Source organism: Mustela nivalis (assembly GCF_964662115.1).
Source record: "Mustela nivalis genome assembly, chromosome: 10".
Classification (NCBI taxonomy): Eukaryota; Metazoa; Chordata; class Mammalia; order Carnivora; family Mustelidae; genus Mustela; species Mustela nivalis.
This window is the reverse complement of record NC_139029.1, coordinates 19,088,507-19,106,515: the sequence shown is the minus strand read 5'-3', so window position 1 is coordinate 19,106,515 and position 18,009 is coordinate 19,088,507. Positions and strand designations below refer to the sequence as shown.

The 18,009-nt window shown below is 41.2% G+C and overlaps 1 protein-coding gene and 1 long non-coding RNA gene across 5 annotated transcripts in view; both read right to left on the bottom strand.

Annotated features, from left to right (window-relative positions):
- The window catches only part of WDTC1 (WD and tetratricopeptide repeats 1), a 69,453-nt gene extending 67,384 nt beyond the window's left edge, over positions 1–2,069 (bottom strand). For 2 of the 4 annotated variants that reach the window (XM_082684816.1, XM_082684815.1), the window contains exon 1: positions 1,685–2,066. The gene's annotated coding sequence lies outside the window, so the exon portion shown is untranslated. Of the gene's footprint in view, positions 1–1,684 lie in introns of all 4 variants that reach the window. The other 2 variants (XM_082684817.1, XM_082684813.1) reach the window with 2 other exon arrangements.
- Positions 1–18,009, bottom strand: part of LOC309841656 — a 963,915-nt gene that overhangs the window by 413,916 nt on the left and 531,990 nt on the right. The gene's annotated exons all lie outside the window — the stretch shown is intronic.

Sequence of the window (18,009 nt, the reverse complement as noted above, 5' to 3'; positions counted from 1 at the left end):
AATCCCCAAGTGGCAAATCGCCAATGTTAATACCATCACCATAATTACTACACATATTCTCTTCCTTTCAGTAACTCCAAGAAAGGGGTCTTAGGCAGAAATACGGATTGTTGTTCTGTTATTCTTCAGAATTGACCCAAAATTGTAGACTGCTTCTACAAATTGACAGGTGGCTTGAACATAAGTGTCCCCAAATAGGTCAAAATACCCCAGTATTAAAGCAGCAGGATCACAAACTATGGCAGAAAATGTTTCTCCGTCTGCCAATGAAATACAACAACCTGCACTGGAAATCCACTGTTAAGTCTCAACATTTTCAGCCCAATCGAGCCTTTCTAGTTACTCCCTGGTCTACGCTAGAGGATCCAGTTATACTCAGCAGACAAGATCTTCAATCCAGAAATAGTCATAAATAGTTCCTTCACTTCAAGAAGACTCTAGCCACTCAGGAGGGGCTGTAAGGTACAGAAAAGCTTCGTTCAGATCACTGGACATACCTGTGCCCTAGGCAGAGATTTCATAACGTCTTTGAGTCTGGAGGTGTCCTCTGAATAGTTTCTTCTGAAAACTGTTTCAGGCTTTGTTAAAAGGGAACACTTAACTGCCACTTTACCCTGATCATCTACCTCATCCTTGGGAAGAATGGGGAAGTTACAGACACCCTATCAGGTTTCTAAACTCATAAACTTAAGAAGAAAACTTTAAAGTTTCTCTACCACTACCTCAGGAAGTTCTAAAAAAAAAAAAAAAAAAAAAAAAGTCACAGAAGAAAAGGACTTTGAGGAAAATAGTCAAATTAGGCAGTCAGACTTTAGTCATAAGTCCTGATACCTCTTTTCTAGAGTCCCTGGTGGTACACCTACAGAGGAGAGGCAGAGGTCACTAAGCAAAGTCAATCTGGCTGGCAAGGAGTGGGGGCATCCCACTGCAGCTTTCAGTGACAAGACTTGGTACCTGATTGTTCACAGTTTCTCTCCTATTCTACACTTCCTATTTCCCTTTTAAGTGGGTTACTGAATAGCCCGTTCCCAAGTAAAGGCCCTCTGTAAGGGCGTTACAGTCGCCTGGTGGAAACACCTTAGGAGTTCTGCTTAGTGCCAGGATGGGCCACTGAAGGCATCTGCGGCTGCAAGAAGCCTGGCCACGGACGGACGGACACACACACACACACACACACTCACTCACTCACAGAGAAAGAGAGCGGGAGAGAGAGAGAGAGAGAGAGACAGAGCGCGAGAGCAAGCGAGACAGAGCGAGAGCAGGAGAGCAGGAAACTAAGAGAGCAGGTCAGGTCAACGTAGCCCTCCCGGCATTTCCACCTGCCCCCTTCTTCCTGAGACCGGCGCCAGATCAGATGTCAAACAAAAACTCCGCAAAAAAGTCCCGTGATGGGATGACTTCCACCTCTCCCTTGGCAAAGCCCCCTGGACTCCCAAAGCCTCCCCCACCACCCACGTCCCGGCCGGCCCTCCATCCCCACCCCGCCCCCGGCCCACTCTGCCCTTCGCCCCTGCGAGGCCTGCCCCCTCTCGGGACACCCCGGAGCCCCGAGGCTGGCGGCCTCAGGGCCCCCGGGCCGGCAAGGCTGCGGCCGGCCCAGAGCGGGTGGCCCGTGTGCCGGGACTGCGGGAGCCGGTTCTCGCTTCGGCGCCCGGCGAGGGCAGGGGGCGGTGGCTACCAGTACCTGTCAGGCCTCTTCCCAGGACCAGCGGCGGCGCAACTTCAGGAGCCCATGTCCGTCCGGGGGGCCCGGCCCCTCTCCCGGGAGGGGGGGGCGCGGATCCCGGGGAGGGGGCTGGGGGGCCCGGGCAGCTCTAGCCCCTTCCCATGCTCCCCGCCCGGCGCCTGGCCGGGGCCGGACAGCGCCTCCGCCCGCCCCTGCGCACCGCCTCACACCCGCGCTCACACACACTCACACTCCCTCGCGCGCTCTCACACACGCACTCCCCTCCCTCCTCCTCCTCTGTTTATCTCCTCCAGCTGTCTGGGGACCCAGGAGAAGCCCAGCACCGCGCCTGCGCCACGCAGTCTCCGCCTCCGCCCCGCGCCTCACAGCCGGCGGCTACGCTACGGAGAGAGCGTCCGGCGGTTTCCAGAATGGCTAGCCGGGCCCCTCCCCCGCCCCGCGCGCCCGGTCAACGTCTGCTGCCGGCGGTGCCTACTAACCTGCTAGTGGGGGAGCCCCGCACCGCCGCGACCAATCCACTCCTGCGCTCGCCAGACCCGCAGCCAGTGGGCAGGCGGGAAAGCCGGGCTAAGCCCCAGGGCATCCTGGGAATCGTAGTTTTTCCCCGTCGAAGAGCTCCTGCCCAGTGGGCTCACCCCGCCCAGTTGCCATTAGTTACCCTGACGCACCTCCCACCCCACATCCAGGGAAAATGGTACCTCACGTTGCTTCTGGGACACCCCTAACACTCACCCATTGTCCCTCAGAGCCCGACACAGTCTCCTGAGAGCCTCACCAAGACTTCCTCAGAGCCCGTGAACTGGGAGACTTTTCAGGCTGGGGCCCCAATGCCCCCGATCCCCCAGAGCCCAGCTTCCTCTTACTCTTTCCTGCCCTGGGGGGCTGCTGAGTGGCACATTCCTCACTCTTGCTCCTGGGCCTGAAGAAAGAGGATAAAACGTAATCAGTCCTACAACCGAGTGGCTTGGAGGGGAGCCAACCACACACTACGGAAACCCTCAGGCTGACCGAAAGAGACAGAGATGAGGTCCTTCTGAGACTAACTGGTGGAGGCACTACTGTTCCCCCCTCTAAGGAAAAGGCAGTTCCAGCCTAGTGGAGTGCCACGTCTGCTAGAAGAGGCACCGTCCTAAGGAAGTGCTCAAGGTGACAAGGGAGGCATCAGGTGTAACTTCTGAAAGCAGAGACCAGGCCCCACCCATGAGGCGCCTCAGGTCAGAAAAAGGAAAAATTGTCATCATTTTCTGAGAATGGAAACTTGGCACTCACCCATAGGGTGGGTGCCATTTGTCAGATAACAGTAATTCTCTCTTATTTAGTATTTACCATGTCCCCACTGTATTGAGTACAATTTCTTAGATACTCCTACTCTTACGGTATTTTGCAGAAAAGAAAAGAAAGCTGAAGCACAAAGAGATTAAAAGCAACTTGCCCAGGGTCACAGAGCCTGGAACCAAACTGGGATTTGAACCTAAATCAGCCTTACTCCAGAGTCTGAACCTTGGAACACTACCTCTCCCTCCAGTGAGAACCAGGCAGCACCTACTCTCAGGAAGGACTATGTATATTTACCATCCACAGTGTTTGTTCCATGTTTATCACTCCATGAGTTGCTTTTTTCCTACTTCTGCTCACATCAAGTATATAAATTAGTCTGTGAGCTCCCAAAGGGTGATTTCTTCCCATTTGGAGGAGTTAGAACCTACTTGTGAATTCAGCTTTGTGAAATGCTTTTCTCCTATAAATGTGGGTCATTCTTCCTGATGTCTCCCCCACAGATGTTCCACTGAATATAAAATATAAATTTTGGGACTAGAAGAAAACTGAAATTATCCATAGCTCCCCAGGCTCAGGCTGAAAGCCGGGTTAGGGGTCACTGGCTCAATTAAAATGAAAAATAACTAATATATGTGGAGTATTTATCACGAGAGAGAAATTCTTATCAGGGAATTAAACAGTCCTCACAAATTGCATAGCTAGGAAGTGTGGTACAGTTGGGATTCAAACCCAGATTATTTGAATCCAGAATTCCCGTTTTAAACCTTTGCTCTATGCCGGCAATGTCACATGGGGCTCTTAGAAATACCAACAGAGGGCGCCTGGGTGGCTCAGTGGGTTAAGCCTCTGCCTTCAGCTCAGGTCATGATCTCAGGGTCCTGGAATCGAGTCCCTCGTCGGGCTCTCTGCTCAGCGGGGAGCCTGCTTCCTCCTCTCTCTCTGCCTGCCTCTCTGCTTACTCATGATCTCTCTCTGTCAAATAAATAAATAAAATCTTAAAAAAAATAAAAGAAAGAAAGAAATACCAACAGAGAAGTGTGGGTGATGTACCTGTGGCTCCTAGCACAGTAGATAGTAAAAAATGGTTGGCAGAATGAACTTTTGTTGGTAAGGAATGGGTGATAGTGTATGGTTTTGGAATATAGGCGAGGTTCAGTGGAGTGAGGTCTGGAGCCAATGATCAAGAAATAATTCTTGGGACGCCTGGGTGGCTCAGTTTCTTTAAAAATAATATAAAATAAAAATAATTATTTTCTACCAGGAGCTCACTTGCCCTCCCATGCACTCTTTCTTTTCTACATATACGCGTATATGCTACATGAGTATATTTCATATGTATACATATATATACATTTGCATATGTATATGTGCATACATTTATCTATGTATGCACACATTCACACACACTAATTCATTTGATTCCCATAACCCATTTGATTGAATTAGGTATTATTCTTACTCGCATTTTTACGTAGAAAAAACAGGCTCACAGGAGACTTAATTAAGTTCAGAATCAGGCACCCCTCCCAGCCAGAAATGTTTTTAGATAATTTTAAATAATTTAAGAGAAAATTTTCCTACTTCTAGAACTGAGCTTCTTTGGGAAGTTGTAAACTCTGTTTTTGATAGTATTCAAGAATAGGATGTATAATCACTTGTCCAGAATACTGTGGAAGCAATCGTTTTATTGGGTCCATATTTAATATTCTCTTGTTTGGCTTTTGGAAGAAGACCAATTATTATTTGAATAATAAGACTGGTGACAATTAAGGTAGCTCCTTTTCCTCTCTTAAGTGCACTAGATAATCCCCCAGCTGATCAGCTCTGCAGAGCTAGTCACTGATAACAACCGTTTTCATCCCTGGATTGGACTCCTGGACAAAAGGAGGCATCGGCAACCTAAAATTGAAGATGCCCTTGTTCTATAACCCAGAAGTTTTACTTCTAATATTTTAAAGGAACTGTTGCACGTGTGTACAGGAAGACATGGGCAAGGAACACGACTTCCAGCCTTTTTATAATAGCAAAAAAAAAAAAGGTCAAAACAACCTAACTGTCCTTCTGTAGGGGAAAGGATGGATGAATTATCATTTGTTCATACAGTGAAGTATTACACAGCCAATTAAATTATTTATGTGCTATCAAGATAGATACATGTTTAAAACATAATTGATGAAGTCCCAGAACCTAAGTCAGGTTCAGTGGGGTGAGGAGGTTCGGAGCCGACGGCTAAAGAAAGAATTCTTAAGACGTCGTTGGTGCAAAATGGTGGTTTATTAAAGCACGGGGACAGGACCCGTGGGCAGGAAGAGCTGGTTATATACACAGGAGTTGGGTAGTGAGGACAAAGGGTGTCCAGAAGGGCTATTGGGGCAAAGAATACTATCAGGATATTGAAGGCCTGGTTACTATCAAGTAAAGACAATTGGAAGTCTGGTGGAATGTTACATTGATGCTATCAAGCATCCTTGTTAATGAGATTTAGGTTTAGAAGAAATTTAACTTTATTTACTTTTCCTTCTACTTCCACCTCCTTCGGTTTTTTTATGGAGGGGAGGGTGACATTAGGGCTTGAGGAACTGAGTTCTGTGTCTTTGGAAATTGGGCTATTGATAAGGTAACTTCTTTGTTGTAATCTCAAGGACATTTGCAAACCAAGGGAGACTCCTGTCTTGCAGGATTGTGATCTCAGCAAGTTAACTATTTATCATTTTATGGCAGTCAGGGGTGCCTGAGGAATGCTACACATATGGAGGGGAGCAGATGAAGGGGGGGGGGTGCAAGGCGCCAGCTTTTGCTTTGTCCTCAGCCAGCCTCCTGCTCCCTCATCATAATGATGAATGGAAAAAATGGAAAAAGGAAAGTTGAAAAATGGAAAAAGGAAGTTGAAAGATGATGCATTCAGTATGATATTTGTGTAAAATTTAACACAAAAAAATGCCACATATTATAGATGCATGCAGTAAAAGTACAAAAATTGACATGGGAAAGACACACAGCAATTTTGAGAGAATAGTTGCCACTGAGAAAAAGGAAGAAAGAAGAGCTGAGGGATGAGGTTTTAGCTGTATTTGTAATATTTTATATCTTAAGAGATTAGAAGTAAATATAGCAAAATATTCAAATATTAAAATTTTATCTTGGGATTATATTATTATCTGTACTTTTCTGAAGGTTTAAAATAGTTTGTAATTATTTATAAAAATTTTAAAGATTAAGTAAGGGGCAAAGAAATCCATTTCAACACAGGCACCAGCCTTGTCTAAAAGTTGAAGGTCTATTAAAAAGAAAAAAGTTAAAGGTCTATATCTGTACACTGGTAATTATTATTATACAAGAATCTCATTGTTTAAAAAAAAAAAAAACAAAACAGGTACTACCTCCATGTATTTTCTTTAGGACTTAGAGTTGCAAACATTTGGCATACAATCTGGGTCACTATAAGAAAAGGTTGAGACTAGCTGGTTTCAGTTGGTCCCTTCATTTACTGAGGAGAAAATGGTGGCCTAAAACAGTACACAAATTGCCAAAGTCCCAATATGTCCACTCCGGTCCAACTGGTCCATCCAGAGTATCCAAACTCATCTTAAAGACACTGAGGCATTGTTCAAGTTCTTCCCTTCACTTGAGGGGAACCATACTCCTACTCTCATTTACCTAACTGGTCTGTTCTTTCTCCAAAACTCTACTCAGCTAGGCTAAGAAAGAATTAGCCAATCTCACTCCCCAAACTGAATGTTAAAGTTGAGCGGTCTCTAAAGGGTTCCCCTGCTAGGCACCCTCAGTTCTCTGATCAGCCCTTCCCAGGAAGGCACGTTCTCTGTCTCACGGGGCAACATTTTTGTGTTTGAACTACACTGATCATGGGAAAGCCCTTAATAATAAAGTTCTTATTTGTCTCAACTCTGTTCTCTGTAACAACATAGATTTTGTATATTAAATGGTGGTGTTTGTGTAAACTCTAAAGGCCTAGGCCAATTTGGTGAGGGGTAGCAAGAGTGGCGGTCTTAATAATCTCTTTTCCTACTAAAAAAGCTTCAGCTAATGAATACAGCTCTCACGTCCCCAGTGAGTCTTTTCTTTCCTAACAAAATACATCCATTTCCTTCTGATACACTCCAAAAAAGGGGGGGCAAAGATTGACACTAGTGAGGACATTCAAAAGAATATGTCAAGGAACCCTATGACATTTCTAAAAGAAGCATTCCAAAAATATCGACGACAGGATAGCCCCACTAGAAGGGTTAGCAAGTGGAGACTGTTTTCAGTTTCAGGTAATGTATAACCTGGCCAGCAGTGGCTTTAAGACGTGGGGGTGAGAGTTCTCACATTAACAAGAGGGCTTGAGGCAGGTAATTGCTGTAATTAGTTCAGCTGTTTAACGTAATTCATTTCTATTTTTTCTGCTCCAGGATCTTTAGTTTTGGTTTCTCACTCTAGTAATAAAATGGCTACTGCAGCACCAAGCATCATATCTATGGTAAAGGCAAGAAGAATCAGAGGGAGGGGGCAGGCATCACCAGCTGCCTTTTATTAAGAAAGCAAAAACTTTTTAGAAGTCCCCAACAGGGGGTTGTATCTTAGTTGCCAGACTGTCTTATAACTACCTAAAAGATAGGTTTGGAAAAGTCTGGAAAACAATTATTTAGCATTTCTAGCCTCTCTATTGCAAGAGGAGGCCAAGGAAATGAGATTAATAAATAGATATTAGGCTAGCCACACCAGGAATATCTGCTATAGAAACTTTCAAGATGATAGTTTGGGGCATAATTCAGAGTGTGGGGGTCACACCCAATTCTATACGGTTAGACTCCCCGACAGTCCCAGGGTTCCTAGTATGAATCAAAGTCAGGGGGATAACTTCTGATCATCAAACTCAGAAAAAAACAGATCAAATAAAATTCCAGTGTTTTAATGTACATAGGGAAGAGTTAACCTTGCAGATGATGGACCAAGTTTCCTTCCCCCGGGACAGGTTAGTGCACCAAAGCACTAGAAAGCCAAGACTCTCCTACCTGTTGGACAAGCAGGTTATTTAGCTTCTTTATGTTCTGTAAATAGAGTACACCATATGCCACCATCTACTTGACAAGAGTTATAAATAGAAATTAGCAGTATGTATGTAGAACACATTGAATTTGTGGCACTCGAATTTTAAAACACCAGTGAATTGGAGGACTAACACTGCCCAACTTCAAGACTTATTTTAAAGCTATAACAATCAAGACAGCATGGTACTGGCAAAAGCATAAACAAATACATTAACAAAACAGAATAGAGAACCCCGAAAAAGACCCACACAAGTATAGTCAACTGTTTGTTGACAAAGAAGCAAAGACTATTTAATGGAGAAAATGTATTCCTCTCAAAAAATGGTGCTGGAATAACTTGGACATTCACAAACTAAAAAGAAGGAGGGGGAATCTAGATACTGCCTTTATATCTTTCATAAAAATTAACTCATAATGGATCATAGATTTAATGTAAAACATAAAACTATAAAACTTCTTGAAGGTAACAAAGGAGAAAATTTAGGTAACCCTGAGTGGGGTGATGAGTTTTTAGATCCATGAAAGAAAAACATGAAAACCTGGACATCATTAAAATTAAAAACTTCTGCTCTGCAAAAGACATTGTTAAGAGGATGAAAAGACAAGGCCCAGGCTGGGGGAAAAAAAATTTGCAAAACAGATATCAGCTAATGGACGTGTATTCAAATTATATAAAGATCTCTAAAAACTCAACGAAAAAATAAACAACCCAGTTAAAAAATGGACAAAGATCTGGACACCTCACAAAAGAAGATCTATAAGCATATATATGAAAAGATGATTTCAAGATTCTCAACATCAGATGTCATTAAAGAATTGCAACCTGAGGGGCGCCTGGGTGGCTCAGTGGGTTAAAGCCTCTGCCTTTGGCTGGTGTCATGATCCCAGGGTCCTGGTATCGTGCCCCACATCGAGCTTTCTGCTCAGCGGGGAGCCTGCTTCCTCCTTTCTCTCTGCCTACTTGTGATCTCTTCTGTCAAATAAATAAATAAAATTAAAAAAAAAAAAAAAAAAGAATTGCAACCTGAGTGCCTGGGTGGCTCACTCAGTTAAGTGTCTTTCTTTGGTCATGGTCTCAGGATCGTGGGATCAAGTCCCACCTCAGGCCCTCTGCTCAGTGAGGAGTCTGCTTCTCTCACTCCAGTAAATAAATAAAACCATTTTTAAAAGAGAGAATTGCAACTTAAAACAACAAGGTAGCACTACAAACCTATGAGAATGGCTAAAATCCAAAAAAACTAACCAAACCAAATGCTGACAAGGATGTAACACAATAGTAACTTTTTGTTTGCTTGTTAACTAGTTGGCTGATTTTTTTTTTAATTTAAATTCAATTAGATAACATAGAATGTATTATCATTTTCAGATGTAGAGGTCAGTGATTCATCAGTCTGTTATTTTATTTCATTTATTTATTTATTTGTTTGTTTGTTTTTTGTCATTTGTTGTTGTGTGTTTTTTTTTTTTGTTTGTTTTGTTTTGTTTTTTTTGGTGGGTAGTAAAGCAGGATTTATTGAGCCATAGCAAAGTGATGGTACAAAGCTCCCAAGAAGGGAGGGGACCCAAGGGGGTTGCCACCAGAGTTTCTACTTCTAAGGGTTTTTATGGGCTTGTTGGCAGACGGTTTTAATCTGATTAACCCTCACAGTGCCCGTCATCCAGTCAGGTGTTTGGTAAACCTATCATATAGGAAAGGGTGGACGGCTCCTTCCAGAGTGTCATAAAAATCCTTTTAAGGGTGGTTTCCTCTTACAGCGTGGGCATCCTAGTCCTTGCCTGCCTGCCTTCCAATTGTCCTTCATCATTCCCCTCTCTGAAGAGGTAGCCCTAACTACTGTTAGGGAAGAAGGGCAACAATTGATTGTAGCTACTTCCTGAAGTCTTTTTTTTCTTTCTCTTTTATTTTTTTTTTAAGATTTTATTTATTTATTTGAGAGGGAGAGAAGAAGCCAGGGGAAGTGGCAGTGGGAGAGGGATAAGCAGAATCCCCACTGTGCAGGGAGTCTGAAGCAGGGCTCATTCCCAGGACCCTGAGATCATGACCTGAGCTGAAGGCAGACGCTTAACTGACTGAGCCACTCAGGTGCCCCCATGGGTCTTATATATAATACCCAGTGCCCATTACATCACATGCCCTCTTTAATGTCCATCATCCAGTTATCACATCCCCTACTCCCCCCTCCCTCCAGCAGCCCTCAATAAGAGTCTCTTATGGTTTGTCTCCCTCTCTGATTTTGTCTTGTTTAATTTTTTCCTCTCTTCCCCTATGATCCTTTGTTCCTTTTTTTTTTTAAGATTTAATTTATTTATTTGACAGACAGAGATCACAAGTAGGCAGAAAGGCAGGCGGAGAGAGAGGAGGAAGCAGGCTCTCCGCTGAGCAGAGAACCCAATGCGGGGCTCGATCCCAGGACCCTGAGATCATGACCTGAACTTAAGGCAGAGGCTTTAACCCACTGAGCCACCAGGTGCCCCTGATCCTTTGTTTCTTAAATTCCACATATGAATAGGATCATATAATTGTCTTTCTCTGACATATTTCGCTTAGCATAATACCCTTTAGTTCCATCCACATCACTGCAAACGGCAAGATTTCTTTTTTTTCCCCCTTGATGGCTGAGTAGTATTCCATTGTATATATACACCACATCTTCTTGATCTATTCATCTGTCAATGGATATCTGGGCTCTATCCATAGATCTGCTATTGTGGGCATTGCTGCTATAAACATTGGGGTACAGGAACCCCTTCACATCACATTTATATCTTTGGGGTAAATACTCAGTAGTGCAATTCCCGGGTAGCTCTATTTTCAACTTTTTAAAAAAATATTTTATTTATTTATTTGACAGAGAGAGATCACAAGTAGGCAGAGAGAGAGAGAGAGAAAGAGGGAAGCATGCTCCCTGCTGAGCAGAGAGCCCGATGTGGGGCTCAATCCCAGGACCTTGAGATCATGACCTGAGCCAAAGGCCGACTTAACCCATTGAGCCACCCAGGCACTCCTATTTTCAACTTTTTGAGGAACCTCCATACTGTTTCCCAGAGTGGCTACACCAACTTGTATTCCCAACAGTGCACGGTGTTCTTTCTCTGCATCCTTGCCGACATCTGTTGTTTTCTGACTTGTTAATTTTAGCCATTCTGACCAGTGTGAGGTGGTATGTCATGTGGTTTTGATTTGTATTTCCCTGATGCTGAGTGATGTTGAGCATTTTTTCATTTGGATGTCTTCTTTGGAGAAATGTCTGTTTTTGTCTTCTGCCCTGTCATGATTGGATTATTTGTTCTTTGGGTGTTGAGTTTGATAAGTTCTTTATATTTTGGATACTAGCCCTTTCTCTGTTATGTCATCTGCAAATATCTTCCCCCATTCTGTCAGTTGTCTTTTGGTTTTGTTGACTGTTTCCTTTGCTGTGCAAAAGCTTTTGATCTTGATGAAGTCCCAATAGTTTGTTTTTGCTTTTGTTTCCCTTGCCCTTGGAGACGTGTCTAGCAAGAAGTTGCTGCAGCTGAGGTCAGAGGCTGCTGGTTGTGTTGTCCTCTAGGATTTTGATGGATTCCTGTCTCACATTTAAGTCTTTCATCCGTTTTGAATCTACTTTTGTGTATGATTTAAGGAAATGGTCTAGTTTCATTCTTCTGCATGTGGCTGTCCAATTTTCCCAGCACCATTTGTTGAAGAGACTCTATTTCATTCGATATTCTTTCCTGCTTTGTTGAAGATCAGTTGACCATAGAGTTGAGGGTCGATTTCTGAGTTCTCTGTTCATTTCATTGATCTATGTGTCTGTTTTTGTGTCAGTACCATACTGTCTTGATTATTATAGCTTTGTAATAGAGCTTGAAGTCCGGAATTGTGATACCACCAGCTTTGGTTTTCTTTTTCAACATTCCTTTGGCTATGGGGAGTCTTTCCTGGTTCCATACAAATTTTAGGATTATTTGTTCTAGCTCTATGAAAAAAGTTAATAGTATTTTAAAAAGGATTGCTCTGAATGTATAGATTGCTTGAGGTAGCATAGACATTTTAACAATATTTGTTCATCCAATCCATGAGCATGGAATGTTTTTCCATTTCTTTGTGTCTTCCTCAATTTCTTTCATGAACATTCTATAGTTTTCCGAGTACGCATCCTTTGCCTCTTTGATTAGGTTTATTCTTAGGTATCTCATGGTTTTGGGTGAAATTGTAAATAAGACTGACTCCTTAATTTCTCTTTCTTCTGTCTCATCATTAGTGTATAGAAATGCAACTGATTTCTGTGCCTTGATTTTATATCCTGTCACTTTGCTGAATTCCTGTGTTAGTTCTAACAATTTGGGGGTGGAATCTTTTGGGTTTTTCACATAGAATATCATGTCTATGAAGAGTGAGAGTTTGACTTCTTCTTTGCCAATTGGGATGCCTTTTATTTCTTTTTGTTGTCTGAATGCTAGGACTTCTAGTACTATGTTTCTTTTTTCTTTTTTTCTTCTAATACTTTTTATTTTCCTCTAGTACAATGTCTAAGAGCAGTAGTGACAGTGGACATTCCTGCCATGTTCCTGGCCTTAGGGGAAAATCTCTCAGTTTTTCCCCATTGAGAAGTATATTTGCTGTGGACTTTGCATATATGGCTTTTATGATATTGCGGTATTTTCCCTCTACCTCTACACTGTGAAAAGTTTTAATCAAGAAAGAATGCTATCTTTTGTCAAATACTTTTATTGTATCTATTGAGAGGATCATATAGTTCTTGTCCTTTCTTTTATTTATGTAGTGTATCACATCGTTTGATATGCAGATGTTGAACCACCCTTATAGTCCGGGAGTAAATCCCACTTGGTCATGGTGAATAATCCTTTTAATGTACTGTTGGATCCTCTTGGCTGGTATTTGGTGAGAATTGTATGCATCCATATAATTCTCCCTTTTGGTAGGGTTTTTGTCTGGTTATGGGATCAAGGCAATGCTGTCCTTGTAGAATGATTTTGGAAGTTTTCCTGTAATCTCTATTTTTTGAAATAGCTTCAGAAGAATAGGTATTAATTCTTATTTAAATGTTTGGTAGAATTCCCCTGGCCCTGGACTGTTGTTTTCTTTGGCAGATTTTTATTACTGCTTCAACTTCCTTGCTGGTTGTGGGTCTGTTCAGATTTTCTATTTCTTCCTGGTTCAGTTTTGGTAGTTTATATGCCTCTAGGAATGCATCTATTTCTTCAAGATTGCCTAATTTGTTGGCATATCTCATAATATATTCTTATAATTATTTGTATTCCTTTGGTGTTGGTTGTGATCTCACCTCTTTTATTCATGATTTTATTTATGTGGGTCCTTTCTCTTTTATTTTTGATAAGTCTGGCCAGGGGTTTATCAACCTTACCATTTTTTTTTTTTTGAAGAACTAGCTCTGAGTTTTATTGCTCTCTCTTTCTTTGATTTCTGTTCTAATCTTTATTAATTCTCTTCTCCTGTTGAGTTTAGGCTTTATTTGCTTTTCTTTCTCCAGCTCCTTTAGGTGTAAGGTTAGGTTGTTTATTTGAGACATTCCTTGTTTCTTGAGAAAGGCTTGTATTGGTGTATATTTTCCTCTTAGGACTACCTTTCTTGCACCCCAAAGGTTTTGAACAGTAGTGTTTTCATTTTCATTTGTTTCCATGAGTTTTTAAAATTCTTTTTTAATTTCCTCATTGACCCATTCATTCTTCAGTTGGATGCTCTTTAGCCTCCATGTTTTTGAGTTCCAAATTTCCTTTTGTGGTTAAGTTGCAGTTTCAAAGCTTTGTGGTCCAAAAATAAGGAGGGAATGATTCCAATCTTCTGATACCTGTTGAGACCTCATTTGTGACCCAGTATGTGATCTGTTCTGGAGAATGTTCCATGTGCACTTGAGAAGAATTTGTATTCTGTTGTTTTAAGATGGAATGCTCTGAATATATCTGTGAAGTCCATCTGGTCCAGTGTGTCATTCAAAGCTCTTGTTTCCTTGTTGATCTTCTGCTTAGATGATCTGTCCATTGCAGTGAGTGGGGTGTTAAAATCCCCTACTATTATTGCATTATTATTGACATGTCTCCATAGTTTTGTTATTAATTTATTTAGACAATTGCCCCTCCCCTGTTAGGGGCATAAATATTTACAATTGTTAGATCTTCTTGTTGGGTAGACACTTTAATTATGATATGGTGTCTTCCTCATATCTTATTACAGTATTTGGTTTAAAATATAAATTGTTGATGGGGTGCCTGGGGGGCTCAATCATTAAGCATCTGCCTTTGGCTCAGGTCATGAGCCCAGGGTCCCAGGATCGAGCCCTGAATCAGACTCCTTGCTCAGCGGGAAGCCTGCTTCTCCCTCTCCCACTCCCCCTGCTTGTATTCCCTCTCTTGCTACCTCTCTCTCTGTTAAATAAATAAATGAAATTAAATATATATATACTTTGTCAGATATAAGGATTTCCACCCCAGCTTTCTTTTTTTTTTTTTTTTAAGATTTTATTTTATTTATGACAGAGAGAGATAGCAAGAGAGGGAGCATAAGCACAGGGGATCTGGAGAGGGAGAAGCAGGCTCCCTGCAGGGAGCCTGATGCAGGACTCAATCCCAGGACCCTGGGACCACAACCTGAGCTGAAGGCAGACGATCAATGACTGAGCCACCCAGGCACCCACCACAGTTTTCTTGTGATGTCCATTAGCATGATAAATGGTTTCCCACCCCCTAACTTTAAGTATGGAGGTATATTTGGGTCCAAAATGAGTCTCTCACAGACAGCATATTGATGGATCTTGCTTTTTTATCCAATCTGATACCTTGTTTTTTTTATTGGGTCTTTTGATTAGCTCATTTACATTCAGAGTAACTATTGAAAGATATGAATTTAGTGCCATTGTATTACCTGTAAAGTCACTGTTTCTATATATTATCTCTGTTCCTTTCTGGTCTATATTACATTTGGGGTTTCTGCTTACCTAAAGGATCCCTTTTACTATTTCCTGTAAGGCTGGTTTGATGATCACAAATGTTTTTAGTTTCTATTTGTCCTGGAAACTTTTTAATCTCTCCTATGCTGGATGACATCCTAGCTGGATAAAGTATTCTTGGCTAGAGCAATAGTAACTTTCATTCATTACTGGTGGGAATGTAAAGTGGCATAGCCTCTTTGGAAGACAGCCTGGCAGTTTATTAGAAAGCTAAATATAGTCTTACCATATGATTCTGTGATTGTATTCCTAGGTATTCACCCAAATGAGTTGAAACTTATGTCAAAACAAAAACCTGCATATAGATATTTACAACAGCTTTATTCATAACTGCAAAAAAGTAGAAGCAACCAAAATAGCCTTCAAATAATAAGTGGATAAATAAGCCATGGTACATCCATACAATGGAATATTAATCGATGATAAAAAGAAATGAGTTATCATAAAATATGGAAGCAACCCAAATGTCCATCTATAAATGAGTGGATGAGTAAGATGTCATATTCATATATATATATATATATATATATATATATATATGCTATTTGCAAATGGCAGGATTTCATTCTTTTTTATGACTGAGTAATATTCCATTGTACATATATAGATATATAGATACACACATATTCACATACATATCCATATCACATATATACATATATGGATACATATATACATATATATGGATACATATGCATATAGATACATATATCTCTATATATCCATATATATGTATGTGGGGTGTGTGTGTGTGTGTGTGTGCGTGTATATCTATATATATGGAAAAAAGTCAAAGACAAATACCATAGGATTTCACTCTTATGCAACCAAAGATAAAAAGACACAAACAAAAAGACTCTCTCTCTCTCTTTTTTTTTTTTAGACTCTTAAATATGGAAAACAACCTGGTGGTTACCAGAGGGAGGGTGCATGGGGGGGATGCATGAAATAGGTGAAGGGGGTTAAGAATACACTCATCATCATGAGCACTGAGTAATGTATAAAATGGTTGAATCACTATATTGTACACCTGGAACTAATATACCACTGTATGTTAACTATACCAGAATTTAAAATAAATACAAAAATTAAAAATGTGTGATTAAAAAAAGAAAAGACAAAACGAGATGAGCTATCAAGCCACAAAGGACATGGGGGAAACTTAAATGCATATCACTTAGTGAAAGAAACCAATCTGAAAAGGCTACATATTATATGATTCCAACTATGTGATATTCTGGAAAAGGCAAAATTATAGAGATAATAAAAAGATCAGTGTTTTTTAGGGGTTTGGGGAGGAGTTAGAAAGGGAAGGATGGGGCGCCTGGGTGGTTCAGTGGGTTAAGCCGCTGCCTTTGGCACAGGTCATGATGTAGCATCCTGGGATCAAGTCCTGCATCGGGCTCTCTGCTCAGTGGGGAGCCTGCTTCCATCTCTCTCTCTGCCTGCCTCTCTGTCTACTTGTGATCTCTCTTTGTCAAATGAATAAATAAAATAAAATTTTTTTAAATCTTAAAAAAAAAAAAGAAAGGGAGGGATGAAAAGATTTTAGGGGCAGTGAAACTATTCTATATAATCTTGTAATGATAGATATTATATTATGTATTTATCAAAACCCATTTGCTATACACAACCAAACAGTGAATCCTAATGTAATCTATGGACTTTAGTTAATATAGCAATATTGGCTCTACTGTAATAAATGTACCATTTGAATGCAAAATATTAATAATAGCAGAAACTGTTGGGGAGGATAGAAAAGGGATATATGGGCCTCTCTGTACTATCTACCCAGTTTTATATAAAGCTTAAACTGGGGCGCCTGGGTGGCTCAGTGGGTTAAGCCGCTGCCTTCGGCTCAGGTCATGATCTCAGGGTCCTGGGATCGAGTCCCGCATCGGGTTCTCTGCTGAGCATGGAGCCTGCTTCCCTTCCTCTTTGGCCTCTGCCTGCTTGTGATCTCTCTCTGTCAAATAAATAAATAAAATATTTTTAAAAAACAAATAAATAAATAAATAAAATTCCATTTTGATGCTGACAAAGATGGAGAAGGATGGGCAACCTTACATGCTGCTTAAATAAAACAGGAAGAGAACACCTGGGTGGCTCGGTTGTCAAGCATCTGCCTTCGGCTCAGGTCATGATCCCAGGGTCCTAGGATTGAGCCCATATCAGGCTGCCTGCTCAGCAGGTGGCCTGCTTTCTCCTTCTCCCACTCCCCTTGCTTGTTCCCTCTCTCACTAAGTCTCTCTCTGAAAATAAATAAATAAAATCTTTAAAAATATAATAATTTAAAAAAACAAGAAGAAAAAGTTGCAACATATATAAATGAAAATAATTCATATTCAGAATATATAAAGAATTACTACAAGTCATACACACACAAAAAAATTACTACAAATCAATGAGGACAGATGTCCTTAAAAATAAAGGGCAAGATAGGGTGTGTGGCTGGCTCTGTCGGAAGAGCATAAGACTCCTGATCCTGGGGTCATGAGATTGAGCCCCACATTGGATGTAGATTACTTAAAAGTAAATAAATAAACTCAATAAAATAAAGGGCAAGATAAAAATAAGACAAGATGCTTGGATAGGCATATACAGGAAGAGGATATTCATATGGCCATTAAACATGCGAAAAATTGGTCAACCTCAGTCATGAGGTTGCAAATGAAAACTGCATGAGATCTCTTGGGGTGCCTGGGTGGCTCAGTCGCTTAAGCATCTGCCTTCAGCTCAGGTCATGATCCCAGAGTCATGGGATCAGTGTCTTTGGCTATTTTAAACAATGTTGCAATGGGATTGATTTCATGTAACTTTCCAAACCAATTTCTTATGAGACAAAAAGCATTTACGTATTGAATAAATATGAGATGTACATGATGTAATATTTGATTTCAGAATTTTAGTTGATGGGCAACAATACAAGTGAAGGCCCAGCAGGATGAGCAGTTTGGCAGACAGGCCTAATGAGGTGACTATCTTGGCTACATTTAGAGTTCCCAGAGGACCAGTTTGGATAGGGAAA